Source organism: Stegostoma tigrinum, chromosome 24, assembly GCF_030684315.1.
Source record: "Stegostoma tigrinum isolate sSteTig4 chromosome 24, sSteTig4.hap1, whole genome shotgun sequence".
NCBI classification, from domain to species: domain Eukaryota; kingdom Metazoa; phylum Chordata; class Chondrichthyes; order Orectolobiformes; family Stegostomatidae; genus Stegostoma; species Stegostoma tigrinum.
Genome location: NC_081377.1, coordinates 942,919 through 963,194, shown reverse-complemented (window position 1 = coordinate 963,194; position 20,276 = coordinate 942,919).

Below are 20,276 nucleotides of genomic sequence, written 5' to 3'. Positions count from 1 at the left end.
CTCGGCAGTGAGTGAGAAAGGTAAACATTTGTTGGGGATAAGAGGATAAACACTGAGGTGAGGGAGGAGAGTGAACATTAAAAATGCTGGCTGCAGGATAATTATAACAGGTTTGAAAATATTTTGTACTGGTATACAAAGCTGAAAACAGTATAATTAAGGTAAGTTTTGTGACATTTAATCTCAAGAAATTATGACAGTGAGCGCCGAAAGATAGTACCGTAGTTTGCCTTGCCTCAAAGGTTCTGTGCTTTGAGGGAATAGTTGGTGAGAAGTTATGCTCCCCATTTGTGGAAAGGTTGTAATATGATCAGAATTCAGTGCAGGAAATGGGAAACTTGGTTGTAGCACAGAAAGTGTAGGAACAGAGTGGCAAATCCATTGATTATCGTCATGTCTTGTAAGATTTGGGCCAATATATCCAACAATGGTGGGTACTGAATGTTTGCCACAGGACGAATAATAAAGATTGAACGTGAGCACAAATCCAGGTGCATTGAGTGCGGAAGATCGCTGACGGGTTTGATCCATCATTTAGTTCCACTGGGAAAGCCAGCTGATCCATTCAGACTTTCACAATCAGATGAAGGGCCTAGGCCCGAAATGTCAGTTTTTGTGCTCCTGAGATGCTGCTTGGCCTGCTGTGTTCATCCAGCTTCACACTTTATTGTCTTGGATTCTCCAGCATCTGCAGTTCCCACTATCACTCATCTAAATCGAAAGCTTGATCTAAGTTGCGGCCCTCTTCATCAATTAACTTTTCTACTATGGGAGAAAATGCCATCTGCACTGGCAGCTTTGTCACATAACTTGATGTTATGAAAAGCATAGCGGTTCTTAAAACCAGAAAACCAGCCACTGCTAGTACTAAAGGCAGGGACATCTGTAGGATTTCTGAAGAAGGGTCCATACCCGAAACGTCAGCTTTCCTGCTCCTGTAATGCTGCCTGGCCTGCTCTGATCCTCCAGCTCCACATCTATTTCTCTATGTCGGATTTTCAGCATTTTTATTAGATCTCATAAATCGATAAGGTTTTCTTTTATGGTGAGAAAGGTGGTCCCAGATCGCATTTTTGTATGATCTTCTGTTCACACATTTAGAAGTCGCTCCACCTCAAGTTCCTTTGTCCGTGATCTCACAGATTTGCTAGCAGTCAGACTTGTTCCAGCAATACAGCTTGCTTTAATATTTTCTGCATTGTCTGCAATGGCACATTATTCCTGTTATGCTCAAAATGCTTTGTAACATCGAGCTTCACTTTCAGTATTATAGCCTTTCTCTTATGTTCACCACCCTCAATTTTATCACCAGGATACTTCTTGTTAACATTCTTGTCACTTTTTCCTTGCATTTTTATGGGTAGCATGGCAGAATTTGCCAAAAAACAAAAATCACAGAACACTGTACCTCCAGCAGAAAGCGCTTCATGACAAAGTCTGCAAAATGATCACAGGATGCTAGTGTGGATTTGGCGCTAACATTGCACGTATTCAGGACAAAGCCTGTGAAACGATCATGTTATGTCAATATGTCCTCCTCTGTGCACTGATGTAAGCATGTTATAGCCAACATAAGTTCATGTTCTTAGAGATAGCGTTCCCCATTTGTCAGTCACTTTATAGGCAGTTTGCATTGCCAGAATGTACATTACAGCAGAACTGACTGTAGTCCTGATTGGTAGCTTCCCCAGACTGACACTTCATTTTCAGGTATGCCAGGCGCTGCTCCTGGAACGGCCTCTTGCACTCCCCATTGAATGAGGTTTGATCCCTGGCTTGACGGTAATGGTTGAGTGGGGGATATGACGGGCCATGAGGTTACAGGTTGTGCTGGAGTACAATTTTACTGATGTTGATGGCCTATTGCACCCCATGGATGTCCAGTCTTGAATTGCTAGATCTGTTCAAATTCTGTCCCATTTAAAACAGTGTTAAGTGCCACACATCTGATGAAGGGTCTAGGCCCAAAACGTCAGCTTTTGTGCTCCTGAGATGCTACTTGGCCTGCTATGTTCATCCAGCTTCACACTTCAATTTGGATGAGACTGGTTTATACTGGAAGTAAATACCATTGAGAACCTATATTTCTAATGAATGAAGCACACGCTGTAGGCTTTAAGGTGGCAAAGGGTCATATGACTGTGCTGCTGGGCATCAATGCCAGTGGAGACGTAAAACTTAAGCCTGTGGTGGTGTAGCACTCTGCAACCCGCGAGCCTTGAAAGGTTACCTTAAGTCTGCTCTAGCCATCTACTTTAGGTCAAGTAAATGAGATTGGATGACGGACTAAATTTTCTCTAACCTTATTTTTGATGTTTTGGAAGATGTTTTTAGAAAATATTGCAGGAAGTAGAATTTGTATTTTGTGGTTCTTATCATCACTGGTAAAGTGCCAAGCCATCCTTCCACCATTGCTGAGATTTCTGAAAACATCAAAGTGCTATTTCTACCCTCAGCTTTAACATCAAGAATGCAATTGACATTATCATGGAGGCCTAGGATGATGTCAGTAAGGACTGCTTGCATGCAGTTTGGCAGAAGCTTCTGACAATTTTTTTTCAAGATTTTGAAGGCTTTGATACATCAGAGGAACTCCCAAGAATCAAAGAACATTGTGTTGATCTTGCAAAGCAAGTTGGATTTGAAGAAGCGGAGAGTGAGGATGTTGAAGAACTGCTTGAGTCCCACTGTACAGCTGATCTACAACAACTCATTGCTGAGGGGGAAGTGGAAGCTGGAGATGAAGAAGATGAAATGCAGGGTGACGCACCATGCGAGCTTTCCACTTATGTTTTGTTTTCTATCCTAAGGGAAATTGAGAAGCAGTTGCAGCTCTTAGAAGACAGTGATTACTACTCTCTCCTGAGAGGTGGCAAATGGAGTTTAATGCAGACAAGTGTGAGGTGATGCACTTTGGTAGGACTAACCGGAATGCAAAGTACAGGGCTAATGGTAAGATTCTTAGCAGTATAGATGAGCAGAGAGATCTCGGTGTCCATGTACACAGATCCTTGAAAGTTGCCACCCAGGTTGACAGGGCTCTTAAGAAGGCATACAGTGTTTTAGCTTTTATTAATAGAGGGATTGAGTTCCGGAACCAAGAGGTTATGGTGAAGCTGTACAAAACTCTGGTGCGGCCGCACTTGGAGTATTGTGTACAGTTCTGGTCACCGCATTATAAGAAGGATGTGGAAGCTTTGGAAAGGGTGCAGAGGAGATTTACTAGGATGTTGCCTGGTCTGGAGGGCAGGTCTTATGAGGAAAGGCTGAGGGACTTGAGGCTGTTTTCATTAGAGAGAAGAAGGTTGAGAGGTGACTTAATTGAAACATATAAAATAATCAGAGGGTTAGATAGGGTGGATAGGGAGAGCCTTTTTCCTAGGATGGTGACGGCGAGCACGAGGAGGCATAGCTTTAAATTGAGGGGTGAAAGATACAGGACAGATGTCAGAGGTAGTTTCTTTACTCAGAGAGTAGTAAGGGAATGGAACGCTTTGCCTGCAACGGTAGTAGATTCGCCAACTTTTGGTACAGTTAAGTCATCATTGGACAAGCATATGGACGTACATGGAATAGTGTAGGTTAGATGGGCTTGAGATCAGTATGACAGGTTGGCACAACATCGAGGGCCGAAGGGCCTGTACTGTGCTGTAATGTTCTATAATTCTATAATCTATAATTACAATGCAGAATGCATCAGGGTAGCAGTTCATAGAATAAGATCTTATTTGGCACCTTCTTCATGAAAGAAGAAAAAGGGCAAAGCAGAAAAAATTGGATATCTTTTTTAAGCCAACCCCCAAGAAACAGTCAGAAGACAATGAAACACAGCTGTCCGCTTCTGAATTAACTATATTTTGCCCTCACCCTGCGACCACAATGAAACACAGCTGTCCGCTTCTGAATTAACTATATTTTGCCCTCACCCTGCGACCACAATGAAACACAGCTGTCCGCTTCTGAATTAACTATATTTTGCCCTCACCCTGCGACCACAATGAAACACAGCTGTCCGCTTCTGAATTAACTATATTTTGCCCTCACCCTGCGACCACAATGAAACACAGCTGTCCGCTTCTGAATTAACTATATTTTGCCCTCACCCTGCGACCACAATGAAACACAGCTGTCCGCTTCTGAATTAACTATATTTTGCCCTCACCCTGCGACCACAATGAAACACAGCTGTCCGCTTCTGAATTAACTATATTTTGCCCTCACCCTGCGACCACAATGAAACACAGCTGTCCGCTTCTGAATTAACTATATTTTGCCCTCACCCTGCGACCACAATGAAACACAGCTGTCCGCTTCTGAATTAACTATATTTTGCCCTCACCCTGCGACCACAATGAAACACAGCTGTCCGCTTCTGAATTAACTATATTTTGCCCTCACCCTGCGACCACAATGAAACACAGCTGTCCGCTTCTGAATTAACTATATTTTGCCCTCACCCTGCGACCACAATGAAACACAGCTGTCCGCTTCTGAATTAACTATATTTTGCCCTCACCCTGCGACCACAATGAAACACAGCTGTCCGCTTCTGAATTAACTATATTTTGCCCTCACCCTGCGACCACAATGAAACACAGCTGTCCGCTTCTGAATTAACTATATTTTGCCCTCACCCTGCGACCACAATGAAACACAGCTGTCCGCTTCTGAATTAACTATATTTTGCCCTCACCCTGCGACCACAATGAAACACAGCTGTCCGCTTCTGAATTAACTATATTTTGCCCTCACCCTGCGACCACAATGAAACACAGCTGTCCGCTTCTGAATTAACTATATTTTGCCCTCACCCTGCGACCACAATGAAACACAGCTGTCCGCTTCTGAATTAACTATATTTTGCCCTCACCCTGCGACCACAATGAAACACAGCTGTCCGCTTCTGAATTAACTATATTTTGCCCTCACCCTGCGACCACAATGAAACACAGCTGTCCGCTTCTGAATTAACTATATTTTGCCCTCACCCTGCGACCACAATGAAACACAGCTGTCCGCTTCTGAATTAACTATATTTTGCCCTCACCCTGCGACCACAATGAAACACAGCTGTCCGCTTCTGAATTAACTATATTTTGCCCTCACCCTGCGACCACAATGAAACACAGCTGTCCGCTTCTGAATTAACTATATTTTGCCCTCACCCTGCGACCACAATGAAACACAGCTGTCCGCTTCTGAATTAACTATATTTTGCCCTCACCCTGCGACCACAATGAAACACAGCTGTCCGCTTCTGAATTAACTATATTTTGCCCTCACCCTGCGACCACAATGAAACACAGCTGTCCGCTTCTGAATTAACTATATTTTGCCCTCACCCTGCGACCACAATGAAACACAGCTGTCCGCTTCTGAATTAACTATATTTTGCCCTCACCCTGCGACCACAATGAAACACAGCTGTCCGCTTCTGAATTAACTATATTTTGCCCTCACCCTGCGACCACAATGAAACACAGCTGTCCGCTTCTGAATTAACTATATTTTGCCCTCACCCTGCGACCACAATGAAACACAGCTGTCCGCTTCTGAATTAACTATATTTTGCCCTCACCCTGCGACCACAATGAAACACAGCTGTCCGCTTCTGAATTAACTATATTTTGCCCTCACCCTGCGACCACAATGAAACACAGCTGTCCGCTTCTGAATTAACTATATTTTGCCCTCACCCTGCGACCACAATGAAACACAGCTGTCCGCTTCTGAATTAACTATATTTTGCCCTCACCCTGCGACCACAATGAAACACAGCTGTCCGCTTCTGAATTAACTATATTTTGCCCTCACCCTGCGACCACAATGAAACACAGCTGTCCGCTTCTGAATTAACTATATTTTGCCCTCACCCTGCGACCACAATGAAACACAGCTGTCCGCTTCTGAATTAACTATATTTTGCCCTCACCCTGCAACCACAATGAATGCACCCGACGGTGATGGTGATGACCCTCAGCCCCTGCATTAAAAACAGAATAACCTCAAAACCTCCTCTCCCATCAAGTTATCTTGACATTTTAATATAGGTAAGGATTTTAAATTTACATTTACTTCATTATTAGAGATGAATTAAACATTTATTCAAACTGTGTTATCCTTTGTGTTAGGCTTTTGAGTGATTTTTGAGAGATTTTGAGTGATAGTTTTTGGTAGCCTGCCACTAACCCCGTTTCTCCCAAAGGCCCCATTATTTCTATGGTATAATTTTTTTATAAAGTGATGTTGCACAGGAATGCAACTATTGCATTCTAGCAGAACCAACTGTACTTGCACACCAGACAACATAGGCAGCAAGTAACAGAGCTAAGCGATCTCATAACCAATGGATCAGATTTAAGCTCTCCAGTCCTGCCACATCCAGATGTCAATTAAAGCGGACAAGTAAACAACTCACTGGAGGAGGAGATTTCACAAATACCCCCATCCTTAACAATGGAAGAGACCGACACAAAAGTGCAAAGATAAGGCACTATCCATTTCAGCCTCCACCAGTGGTCCCCAGCATCACAGATACCAGTCTTCAGCCAATTCGATTCACTCCACGTGATATCAAGAAATGGTTGGAGACACTGGATACTGCAAAGCCTGTGGGCCCTGACAACATCTGGCAATAGTACTGAAGACTTGTGCTCCAGAACTTGCTGCTTCCTTAACTAAGATGTTCCAGTCTAGTTATAACACTGCATCTACCTGGAAATTTGGAAAATGCACAGGTATGTCCTGTACACAAAAAGCAGGACAAATCCAATCTGATCAATTACTGTCCCATCAGTCTGCTCTCATTCATCAGTAACGTGATGGAACGTATCATGAACAGTGCTATCAAGCAGTATGTGCTCAGCAATAACCTACTCAGTGACACCTAGTTTGGGTTCTGCCAGGGCCACTCAGCTCCTGACTTCACGACAGCTTAGTTCAACATGGAGAAAAGAGCCGAATTCCAGAGATGAGGTTAGAGTGACAACCCTTGACGTCAAGGCTGCAATTGACTGAGTGTCGCTTCAAGGAGCTCTAGCAAAACTGAAAGCAATGGGTAGTAGGGGCCAAAGTCTCTGCTGGATAGAGTCATACCTGGAATATCGGAAAATGATTGTGGTTTTTGGAGATCAGTTGTCTCAGCTCCAGGACGTCCCTGCCAGAGTTCCTCAGGGTAGAGACCAATGCCCAATCACCTTCAGCTATTTCATCAATGATATTCCCTCCATCATAGGGCAACAGGTTGGCTCAGTGTTTAGCACTACTGCCTCACAGCACCAGGGACCTGCGTTTGATAGCAGCCTTGGGCGGCTTTCTGGAGTTTGCACGTCTTCACTGTATCTGCATTGCTTTCTTCCAGGTTCCCCAGTTTCTTCCCACAGACAAAAAATGTGCAGAGTAGGTGGACTGGCCATGTTAAATTGCCCATAGTGTCCAGGGATATGCGGGTTAAGGTCGATTCGCCATCGGAAATATAGGGTTACAGGGATAAGGTAGGGGAATGGGTCTGGGTGGAATGCTCTTCAGAGATACAGTGTAAATTCAATGGGCTGAATGGCCTGCTCCCTTACTGCAGGGATTCTATAAGGTCAGAACTGCAAATGTTTGCTGATTATTGCACAATGTTCAGCACTGTTTGAAACTCCTTAGACACTGAATCAGTCCATGTCCAAATGCAACAAGATCTGGATAATATCTAGGCTTGGACTGACAAATGGCAAGTAACATTCATGTCACACAAATACCAGGCTATGGCCATCTCCAATAAGAGACTTTCTAATTACCACCCCTTGACATTCCATTGTGTTACCATCACTTAATCCCCCACTACCCATATCCTTGGGATTACCATTGACTGGAAACTCAACTAGACTCACCATATAAACCCAATGCAGTTCAGAGGCTAAGAATACCATGGTGGCTCCTGGCTCCCCAAAGTCTGTGCAACATCTACAAGGCACCAGTCAGGAGTGTGATGGAATACTCTCATCTTGTCTGAATAGGTACAGCTCCAACAACCCTCAAGAAGCTTGACATCATCCAGAACAAAGCAGGCCGCTCGATTGGCACCATATCCACAGGCATTCACTTCCTCCAACCACCATTTAGTAGCAGTAGCATGCACTATCTAAAAGTTGCTTTGTAGAAATTCACCGAAGATCCTCAGACAGCATCTTCCAAACCCATGATCTCTTCCATCTAGAAGGAAAAGGACAGCAGATACTTGGGAACACCACCTCCCAAACAGCTAAGCATACCCCAAGCCACTCATCATCCCGACTTGAAAATATATTGCTGCTCCTTCAGCGTCACTGTGTCAAAATCCTGAAATTCTCTCCTAAGGGTATTGTGGGTCAACCAACAGCAGTGTAGCATTTCAAAAAGGCAACCTAACACCACCTTCTCAAGGGTAACAAGGGAAAAGGCATTCAATACTGGCCAGCCAGCATCACCTGTGTCCCACGAATGAATTAAAACTAATAGTGACTTGAAGTGAATGCAATACACCAGCTGCAGCCTAATCAGACCTTTATAAAGATTCAGCACAACTTCCTTCCCTCCTGTATTATATGTTCCAAAATGCATCATCTCACATTTTTGTTGGATTAAACTCCATCTGCCATTTCTCTGCCCAAGTCTCCAGGCCGTTTCTATCCTGCTGTATCCTCTGGTAATCGTCCTCATTATCCACAGCTTTACCAATTTGTGTTATCTGCAAACTTACTAATCAGGCCTTCTAAATCATTTTATATATATGTATATATATATATATATATATATATATATATATCACAAACAACAGGAGTATCCGCACAGATCCCTGTGGAAAACCACAGATCAGAGACTTCCGGGCGGAAAAATACCATTCCACCACTATGCTATGTCTGCAATGACTAAGCCAGTTCCGTATCCATCGACCAGCTTACCGCAGGCCCCATATGACTTCATGAGCCTGCCATGAGGGACCTTGTCAAAGGCCTTGCTAAAGTTCAGTTAGACAACATCTACTGTCCCTTCGTCACCTGACCTTCTCTGTACAAAGCCACTTTGCATATCACTCCACATTTTTCCAAATATAAGTAAATTCTATTTCTAAGAATCTTCACCAATAATTCCCTACCACTGACATAAAGCTCACCAGCCTGTAATTTCCTGGATTATCCCTATTGCCCTTCTTAAACTTGAGTTTGCGATTGTGTGAAATGTACAGTTTGTGAGGTCAATAGGGTACACATGCTGGTGGAAAAACAGGACACAAAGTGGAGATCAGATTTCGGCTCATGGTCAGAATAGTTATAGTTGTGAAAAATTAAGAATGAGGTCATCAAAATAAGAACACTAGGGATTGGATTTTCCGGCTGGAATAGTGCAATGGTTGTTGGAGGTGATTTGAGGATCATGTCCGAGAGGAGTCTAACTCCACTGGAACACAACAGAGTTGTGGACTACTTTGGGCCTGAACCTGATGCTGAGAGAACTAGCAGTAATGATAAGATTCTATCTCTTTTATCAGCAACTTCCAATTAAATACATCTTGCCTATTAATTCATGGTAATTTATATTGTTGACATAAAAGTTAGTAAAATTGAAATCTTATCCATCGGTTTAGAACATAGAACAATACAGCGCAGAACAGGTCCTTTGGCCCTCAATGTTGCGCCGACCTGTGAGCTAATCTAAGCCTGTCCCCCTACACTATCCCATCATTATCCACATGCTCATCCAAGGTGACATCTATTGGTGTCATTTAGGACATTCTTTTGTTATTGGTCTCTGTAGAGTCAGAAGTAACCAACAAATTTTCAAAAGATACTCTGTGTTCCAATATTAATGTTGTGTATATATACCAAAAAGGCCACCGTCCGAGTACGACAGTCACTACTGTCCATCAGTTCCAAAGAAGGATCTTCCTGGACTCATTAACTCTGTTTCTCTCTCCACAGAAGCTGCCAGACCTGCTGAATTTTTCCAGCACCTCCTGTTTTTATTCAGATCTCCAGCTTCTGCAGTATATTCTTTTGTTTAACTGTTTGCCACTATCACTTTTTTCTATTCTTGAGCCAATTTTTTTTATCCAAACTGACACTGACCCCCATGCTCCATAAGTCTTGATTTTGTTAATTAACCTTTTATAGGATAGTTTATCAGACGTTTTGTTAAAATCTTTATAAACCATAGCCATTGCATTCCCTTCATCAAATCTCTCTAAAAAATTGAATTCAATTTGTCAAATACAATTCGCCTTCATAATTCCATGCTGGCTCTCTAACTAACTCCAAGTGCCTACGGACGGTTTTTGGGTTTATCGTTTCTAAAACATCACTGATGTTAAACTGACCAGCCTGACCAGGTTTCTTACCTTTTTCAAACAAAAGTATCATATTTGCTTTCTAAGCCTCTCACACAACATTGCCCCTCATCCAGGGAAGATAAAGCTTTCTGCTGTTCCCATTCCCAATTCCTTTTGAAACCTGTTATACATGTCATCAAGAATAGAAGATTTGTTCTCTGTCAGCAGAGCCAGCTTATCCAGTTCATCCACTATCACCACATCGAATAGCCCTGCCATCTCCTCTTCTAATTATTTTCTCAAGATTATTTCATGATTTTTCACAGAAGAATCCTGAAAAATACCTTAGAGACAATCAGCCAGATAGCCCACTTTAGATGTTAATTGAGTCAATATTCCCGTGCTGTTCAGAAGAATACCATGGGATCTTTAATGCTCACATGAGGAGAGAGACAGTGTCTCAGTTTCACATTCAGGTGGAAAGACAGAAGTTCCAACAGTGCTACACTGAACTGTCAGCCTAGATTATGTACTCAAATCACTAAGCCTTGAATTCACAACCACCTCATAATGGAGTCATAAAGGTATACACTTCCCAGAGGTCCTTTGGCGCATCAAGTCTGCACAAGTCAAAAAACAACCACAACTATTCTAATTCCATTTTACACATTCGGTCCCTAGCCTTGAATGCCTTGGCACTGCAAATATTTCTAAATATTTCTTATATACTGTGAGGATTTCTGCCTCTTCCACTCTCACAGGCAGTGAGTTCTAGATTTCCTCACCCTCTGGATGAAAATATTTTTCCACACATCTCCTCCAAACCTCCTGCCCCTCACCTTAAATCTGTGTTCCCTGGTCATTGATACCTCTATCGAGGGGAAAAGTTTCTTCCTGTCTAACCTATCTCTGCCTCAACATTATTTTATACAGCGCAATCAAAATCCCCCTTAATCTCCTCTGCTCGAAGGAAGACAACCCCAGTGTATCTTCTTTGCACCCTCTCCAGTGCTGTCAAATCCCTCCTATAAAGTGGATTCCAGAACTGCACACAATACTCTAGCTGTGGCCTAACCAACATTTTATACAATTCCAGTATAAACTCTCTGCTCTTTAAACTCTGTACCTCAGCAAATGAAGGCAGATATATCAAATGACTTCTTAATCACTTCATCTATCTGTGATGATACCATAAGGGACCAGTGTACATATGCAGTAAGGTCCCTCTGATCTATGATGCTTCCCAGGGTCCTACCATTCATCATGTATTCCTTTGCCTTGTTTATCCTGCCCACATGCATCACCTTATATTTATCCAGATTGATTTCCCTTTGCCTCTGATCAGTTCATCTGAAATAAAAACAGAAATTTCTGGAGAAACTCAGCAGTCCTAACAGCATGTGTGGGAAGAAAGCAGAGTTAACATTTTGAGGTTGATGATTCATCATCTGGGAGAGAAGGTAGACGTGAGCTATAGGGTTGGGGAACTGTGAGCTTGGAGGCTATCGTGGCGTAATCCCCAGATGAGGTATGAGGTTGGTGACAGTTGTGGACAATGGCGTGATGTTCGATTTTGGGATCATGGTCCAGTAAGAGGCAGAAGGAGGTATCCGAGAGCTAGAGCTCATTTGGAAATTTTACTATTATTTCCCTCATTCTCATCATTATTGTGAATGGCTAGGGTCCTAGCACTGGCCCCTATGATACTACACTAGTCATTGCCTGCCATTCAGAAAATAATCTGTTTCTTCGTACTCTGACTCCTCTCCTGCAACCAGTTTTCTATCCATCTCCATACACTACCCCTAATCAAATGCGATTTAATTTTACACATTAATTTCACACTCTAATGTGAGATTTTGTTGAAAGCCTTCTATAGGCCCAAATAAACCACAGACACTGGCTCACATCATAAACTCAACCAATCACATCCTTGAAGAACTACAGTAGTTTTTTTCAAGAATCCCTTGTGTAAATCCATGCTGAATCTGTCTGGTCCTGCCACTGTTTTCCAAATGTTAATCTTTTATGATGGGCTGTAGCATTTTACCCCCTACCAATTTCAGGCTCACTGGTCTATAATTCCTAGTTTTCTCCACGCCTCAAAGGTCTTTGCAAGTTATGTGGAACAGTCCCTCTTCCGTACCTACAGTGGTCCTGAACCCCACCTCTTCCTCCATTACATTGATGACAGTATCAGCGACGCCTCGTGCTCCCAGGAGGAACTCGAACAGTTCATCCATTTCACCAACACCTTCCACCCCAATCTGAAGTTCACCTGGACCATCTCCAACACATACCTTACCTTCCTGGGCCTCTCTGTCTCCATCTCAGGCAAACACCTAGAAACCGATGTCCATTTCAAGCCCACCGACTCTCACAGCTACCTAAAAATACACCTTCCTGCAAAAATTCCATCCCCTATTCCCAATTCCTTCGCCTCCGCCACATCTGCACCGATGATGAGGCATTCCACTCCCATACATCTCGGATGTCCTTGTTTTTCAAGGCCCACAACTTACCCCCTGCAGTGGTCAAGAACGCCTTCGACCGTGTCTCCCACATTTCCCGCAACTCCTCCCTCACACCCCATCCCCACAATAACCACCAAAAGAACATCCCCCTTGTCCTCACATACCACCCCACCAACCTCTGGATCCACGCATCATCCTCCGACACTTCTGCCATCTGCAATCCGACCCCACCACCAGAGACATTCTTCCATCCCCACCCTTGTCTGCTTTCTGGAGGGACCACGCTCTCCGTGACTCCCTTGTCCGCTTCACACTCCCCTCCAACCCCATCAAACCCAGCACTTTCCCCTGCAACCACAGGAAATGCTACACTTGCCCCCATACCTCCTTCCTCACCCCATCCCAGGCCCCAAGAAGACTTTCCACAACAAGCAGATGTTCACCTGCACATCCGCCAATGTGGTATACTGCATCCGCTGTACCCATTGTGGCCTCCTCTACATCGGGGAAACCCAAGCGGAGCCTTGGGGACCGCTTTGCAGAACACCTACGCTTGGTTTGCAATAAACAACTGCACCTCCTAGTCGCGAACCATTTTAACTCCCCCTCCCATTCCGCAGATGACATGTCCATCCTGGGCCTCCTGTAGTGCCACAACAATGCCACCTGAAGGTTGCAGCAACAGCACCTCATATTCCGCTTAGGAGCCCTGCAGCCCAATGGTATCAATGTGGATTTCACAAGCTTCAAAATCTCCCCTCCCCCCACTGCATCCCAAAACCAGCCCAGCTCATCCCCACCTCCCTAGCCTGTTCTTTCTCCCACTTAGCCCCTCCTCCCACTTCAAGCCGCAGCTCCATTTCCTACCTACTAACTCATCCTGCCCCCTTGACCTGTCCATCCTCCCCGAGACTGACCTATCCCCTCCCTACCTCCCCACCTACACTCAGCTCTGATGGCTCCATCCCCACCCCTTTAATTTGTCTGTCTCCTCTCCACCTATCTTCTCCTCTATCCATCTTCGATCCACCTCCCCCTCTCTCCACATTTATTTTAGAACCCTCTCCCCCTTCCCCTTTTCTGATGAAGGGCTTAGGCCCGAAACGTCAGCTTTTGTGCTCCTAAGATGCTACTTGGCCTGCTGTGTTCATCTGTTCTACACTTTGTTATCTCGGATTCTCCAGCATGTGCAGTTCCAATATCTCTGGACAAATCTGGCGTTGTTTTCCACTTGAACGTCAAAGGATGAGGAATGACCTGATAGAGATTTATAAAAATTTGAGAGGTGTGGATAGAATAGACAGTCTGAGTCTTTTTCCCAGGGTAGATATGTCAATTACTAGGGGACTTAGGTTTAATGAAAAGTTTAAAGGAGATGTGAGAGGCATGTTTTTTTACACAGATGTTTAGTGCCTAGAGTGCACTGCCAGAGGAGATAGTGTAGGCGGCAGATACAATAGCAACTATTTCGAGGCACCTTGACAAATACATGAATAGGCAGGGAATGAAGGGATACAGACCATGTAGAGGTGATGGATTTTTAGTTTAGAAAAGTGTCATTTGTTGCCACAGCTTTAGTGGGCTGAAGGGCCTGTTCATGTGTTGTACTACTCTTTTGTTCTTTGTACTAACTGCAGAGCAAGGAGACCCAGGAACATACCAACTGAAAACCAATCCAGCACTGAAGTCAGGAGGCTGTTTTAGAACTGCTTCAGGTTAAACCCTTGAGAAATCTATTTCTGTCTAGGGTGGAAAGCTAATGCCATAAATCAGGTTTTCTACAGGGGATGAATCGATGCTGGGATAACATTCTACAACTGACCATCAGTTCCTTGCTCAGAGGGAATCTGCTGATGAATGTAGCTTGGCATAAAATAATAACAGTAACAGATTACAAAGAAGAGCCAAATTTGAAAACGATTGTTGAAATCAGGCTTTGAGGGGGAGATTGAGCAATCCCTAACACATTTCCATGCTTCCCATTCTGAGCTAAGACCACAAGTTGCCTTCACCACAGGAAGAATGAGGAACCCACCAACTGTACTACTGTTAGTTTCTAAACTCCACAGAACATGTTGCCATAGAAACCTCCAAAGGACAGAGCGATAGGAAAGAGAATAGAGATCATTCTGCTGCACCCCACCTCCAGTATTACCCAGGCAAAAACTAGCAAAGTTGTGTTCAAATACAGGAAGTACGGCCTCACTGCCAACTCCTAACGTTGAATAGTTGGCCTGAAACTGAGGTGGGTTTATTGCAGTGGGATCTGATCAGAAGGGCTGCCAAATTGGCTTGGAGATATTTTTAGTGCTATGATGGTGTGATATTTAAATCACATGACATCTGGCCATGTTGTGCTTGACAGGGCATTGGATCACATGACTTCTACACCATTACCATCAGGAAATCTATTTAGTGAGAGTGTGTGAAACGTGAAAACTTGGCATTTTCAGACAGCTCAGTTGCTGCGCTTCTTTTTGACATCTTGTGCAGACTGGTCTGTCTCTCCGGGTCAGCTAAGATGTCAGCATCAAGTACATTAATGACCCCACGGCCAGAAGATGGGCCTGATCTAGGAGTACATGTCCCTCTTGGCAGGTTGATGTCCTGCTCAGTTGGAAAGTCAAGGCTGTTGAACCTGAAAACCTGCTATATTAATCAAACCAGCTATTAATCAAATTCTATTAGAAACATCTTCCACCAACACAGTATCCTTTCACATCAACACGTTAAGAAGCCAGACTGGAACAAGCTATTGATGTGCCTGTGGGTTACATCAGGACTATAAAATGCAAACAACTCAACAGTCCAAACAGTCTGAAATGATGTATAAACCCATATGATCATTATCCTAATCCAGCAAACTACCCTGTTCCCATCTCTTTTATAGAGATAACATGATGTAGAGTTGGATGAATACAGCAGGCCAAGCAGCTTCAGACAAGGACGAAAGCTGACGTTTTGGGTCAAGACCCTTCTTCAGAAAAAATTCCCGTCTCTTTTTCCTGCTTTCCTTCAACCGTTCATTTAGCCTGTTTTGAGATGTTGACAGAATATACTTAAGTTTCTACTTCCAGTTGAGTATCTCACAGCCCTCTGTACCCCTGCTATGCTCTTTCATAAATGTTGATTGTAAGTCTTATATTTAGATCCCTTGACCTTTGAAGTCATCTTTTTTTAATCTCACCTTCCATATACAATTTATTCAACTCTATTAAATCATCCATCAGTCTTTTATGTTCCAAGGCAGATGGGCCCAATGTAGCCTGCATCCGACTGAATTAATTCTTTATTAAACACTGCATTAGTTAACAACATCTAGGAGGCACACCATCACAACTTGAAAGTTATGAGCATGTAATTTTAAATGATAATTGGAAGCCAAGATAGAAAGATGATGAAATGACACAGGTAATTTTAATCAACCTATTCAGAGATGGAGTCATTGAGTCATATAACACAGAAACAGACCCTTCAGTCCAAGCAGTCCATGATAAACAATCCAAAACAAATCTAGTCCCACCTGCCTGCTCCTGGCCCATGTCCTTCCAAACCTTTCCTATTCATGTATCTATCCAAATGTCTTTTAATTGTCATAATCGTACCCGCATCCACCACTTCCTCAGGAAGTTCATTCCACACATGAACCACCGCCTGTATGAAAAAAATTGCCTTGCATATCTTTTTTAAGTCTCTCTCCTCTCACATTAAAAATGTGCCCCCTGGTCTTGAAATTTCCCATCTTAGGGAAAAGATAACTACTATCAACTCTATCTATACCTCTCATTATTTTGTAAACTTCTATCAGGTCATCTCTCAACCTCCTATGTTCAAGTGGAACAAGTCTCAGCCTATCCAGCCTCTCCTTAACTCAAACCATCCATCCCCAGCAACATCCTGGAAAATCTCTTCTGAACACTCCACAACTTGATAATATTCTTCCTATACCTGGGTGATCACAACTGGACACGGTATTCCAGAAGCAATGTCCTGTACAACCTCAACATAACGTCCCAACTCCTATACTCAAAGGTCTGCACAATGAAGGCAAGTGTGCCAAATGCCTTTTTAAGCACCCTACCTATATGTGATACAAACTTTCAATAATTATGTACCTGCACCCCTAGATCCCTCTGTACTATAACACTGCCCAAGGCCTTCTCATTAATTGTATCAGCTGTACCCTTGTTTTTTGTACCAAAATGTAATCCCTCACATTTAGCTTGAACTCCATCTGTCATTTTTCAGCCTATTGACCATTTGATCAAGATCTGTTTGTAATCTTAGATGTTAATACACACCACTCGAGTGGGTGTGACTTGAACCCGAGCCTCTAACTACCAACGCACTATAAGAACCCTACCTTGAATGGCATTGGTAGGAAAGATTTAGAGAGATAGGGGCCAAATGCGGGCAAATGGGACTAGTTCAGTTTAGGAAACCTGGTCGGCATGGATGAGTTGGGCCAAAGGGCCTGTATCCATTCTGCATGACTCCATGACTTTATGACTGTTTAAAGAGACAGTGATTGAAGATTGGATGAGGTGGATAATGCAGATGAAAGGTAAGGAGATTACTGGGAATGAAAGGTGAGATGGTTATTAGGGATGACACTGCTTCATTATGCATAATGGTGCTTTCTGTAGGTTAATTAACTAATTCTGTTAAAAGGGTTGAATCAATTATAAACAAAGTTTAACATATTTACAACTTTAATATGCATATAATGTGATGTACTAACAACTAAATAAATTTATGTGGGAACTTTATGTCTTGTTTCAGTTTTTGATCTCAATCTCTATCAAGACCTAAATGCCAATAGAATTTGACACTATTTTCCTCCCTGTGCTTCCTAACCACCTCAATAAAACCAACTGATACAAAGCTGATGAGAAAAACTGATAAGAAGGCTCTAACTCACCAATAATTAGGAATTATAAACCAAAATGTTTCTCCCTCGAACTCCATTTGAATTTAATCTTTTACCCTACCCGTCCTTTGTGTTGTCTTTAATTCATTAAATATTTAATTGATGACATTGTGATTTGGTGGAGGTTTATTTCAAATAAAAGTGAAATGCATGCAGTGGTGGAGTCCCCACATCTGAGCCAGGAGACCCAGATTCAACAGGTGTACAATATTAACCCTGAACAGGATGATTAGAAAATAGTTTCAAAATTAAACTGAAATACTCAGCTGAACTGATGCGATCAGCATGACAGGTAATCCAATGGCTCATTTCTTTCCACTGAGTGAATCTGTTGGTTTGAATCTGATCTGTCAGCATAAATGGGGAATCATTCATCCTAAATGACTTTAATTAAAGAGATAATGGTTTCACCGCTGTTTCTCTTTGACAAGTTTGCTTGCAGCCACAGATCAGTGATTATATTTCTTTGAGCCTGAGGAATCAATACACAGAGGTACAGCTCCAGTTAGCTTATCCCATTGAGACACATCCTTTGTCAGACAAGCATTAAGGCTGCTGCTGTAAGAGTCAATTCTTAGTTCAGTATGCACTATTTCTGCATGTCTGTGCGATTGTAGTGTTAATAAGTCATTTCAAGGCATTCCAACTTTAGAATCTTACCTGCCTACTTAAAAAAGCTAAATTTAAAATTCAACAAGAAAGGAAGATTTGCATTTATACCAAACCTTTTGTGACTTCTCAATGCCACAAAGCCTCTCACAGACAATGAATTATTTTGAGGCTTTCTTAGATCATGGAGTCAGACAGCATAGAAACAGTCCCTCTGGTCCAATACGTCCACACCAACTAGACATCCCAATCTGACCTAGTCCCATTTGCCAGCATTTTACCCAGATCTCTGTAAAACCTTCCTATTCATACGCCCATCCAGATGCCTTTTAAATGTTGTACTTGTATTCACCTCCACCACTTCCTCTCGTAGCTTGTTCCATACACACACCACCCTCTGTTTGAAAAAGTTACCCTTCAGATCTTCTTGAAATCTTTCCTCTTTCACCCTAAGCCCTTTAGTTTCGGACTTCCCCAGCCCAGGAAAAAGACTTTGGCTATTCACCTTATCCATGCCCCTCATGATTTTATAAACCTTTTAAGCTCATACCTCAGCCTCTGTCCCTCCAGAGAAAATAGCACCAACCTATTCAGCCTGTCTCTATAACTCAAACCCTCGAGCCCTAGTAATATCCTTGTGAATCTCTTCTGCACCCTCAACATCTCTCCCATAGAAGGGCAACCAGAATTGAATGCAATATTTTAAAAGTGGCTTAACTAAAGTCCTGTCCAGCAGTACCATGACATCCCAACTCCTATACAATGGTCTGACCAATGAAGACAAGTGTGCAAAATGCCTTGCTCACCACCCTGTCTACCAGTGCCTCCACTTTCAAGGAACTGTGCACACTGCACCCTAGGTTTCTTTCTTTGGCAACCCTCCCCAGGGACCTAACATTAACTGTATACATCCTGCCTTGATTTGCATTAACAAAATGCAACACCTAACATTTATCTAAGCTCAATTCTATCTGCCACTCCTCAGCCCATTGGTCCATCTGATCAAAGTCCAGTTGCACTCTGAGAAAACTTTCTTTACTGTCCACTACACCACCAATTTTGGTGTCATCTGCAAACTTACAAACTGCACCTCCTATAACCAAATCCATATTATTTATATAAATGACAAAAAGCAGTGGACCCAGCACCAATCCTTGTGGCACACCACTGGTCACAGACCTCCAGTTGGACAAACAACCCTCCGCCACCACCTTCTGTCTCCTAACTTCAAGCCAACTTTGTATCCAGTTGGCTAGCTCCTCCTAGATCCCATGTCACCTATCCTTACTAACCAGTCTATCCTGCAGAACCTTGTCGAACATTTTGCTGAAATCCATATAGATAACTCAACAATTTTCTTTGTCACCTCTTCAAAAAACTCAGTCAAGTTAGTAAGACATGATACTCCACACACAAAGTCATGCTGATGATTTGCAGGTTAGGTGGATTGCCCGTAGTGTTCAGGGGTGTGTGGGTTAATGGGGAATGCGTCTGGGTGGGATCCTTCATGGGGTGGTGTGGACTTGTTGGGCCAAAGGGCCTGTTTCCCCACTGTAGGGAATGTAATCTAAATTGCCCATAGTGCTCAGGGATGTGTTGCGCAGTTATGGTTCTTGAAACATCTATGATGTGTGGGAGTGGAAAGCCCCACCTTGGGAGCAGATGCAGTGGAGAAGGAGGAATTGGGAATAGGGGATCACATTCTTTCAGGAGGGTGGGTGAGAAGATGTGTAATCCAACTAGCTGTGAAATAGGAGGACACCTGGGATGTGCAGGAATGGAATGCCCCATCATGGGAGAAATGGGAGGACATTTCAATGTACGGAAGTGGAACACCCCATCTTGGGACTAAGATTGCTTTCACTGAAAAGACAGTGGCTGAGAGGAGACCTAATAGAGGTCCACAAAATTATGAGAGGCATAGATAGAGTGGCTAGTCAGAGGCTTTTTCCCAGGTTTGAAGTCAGTTATA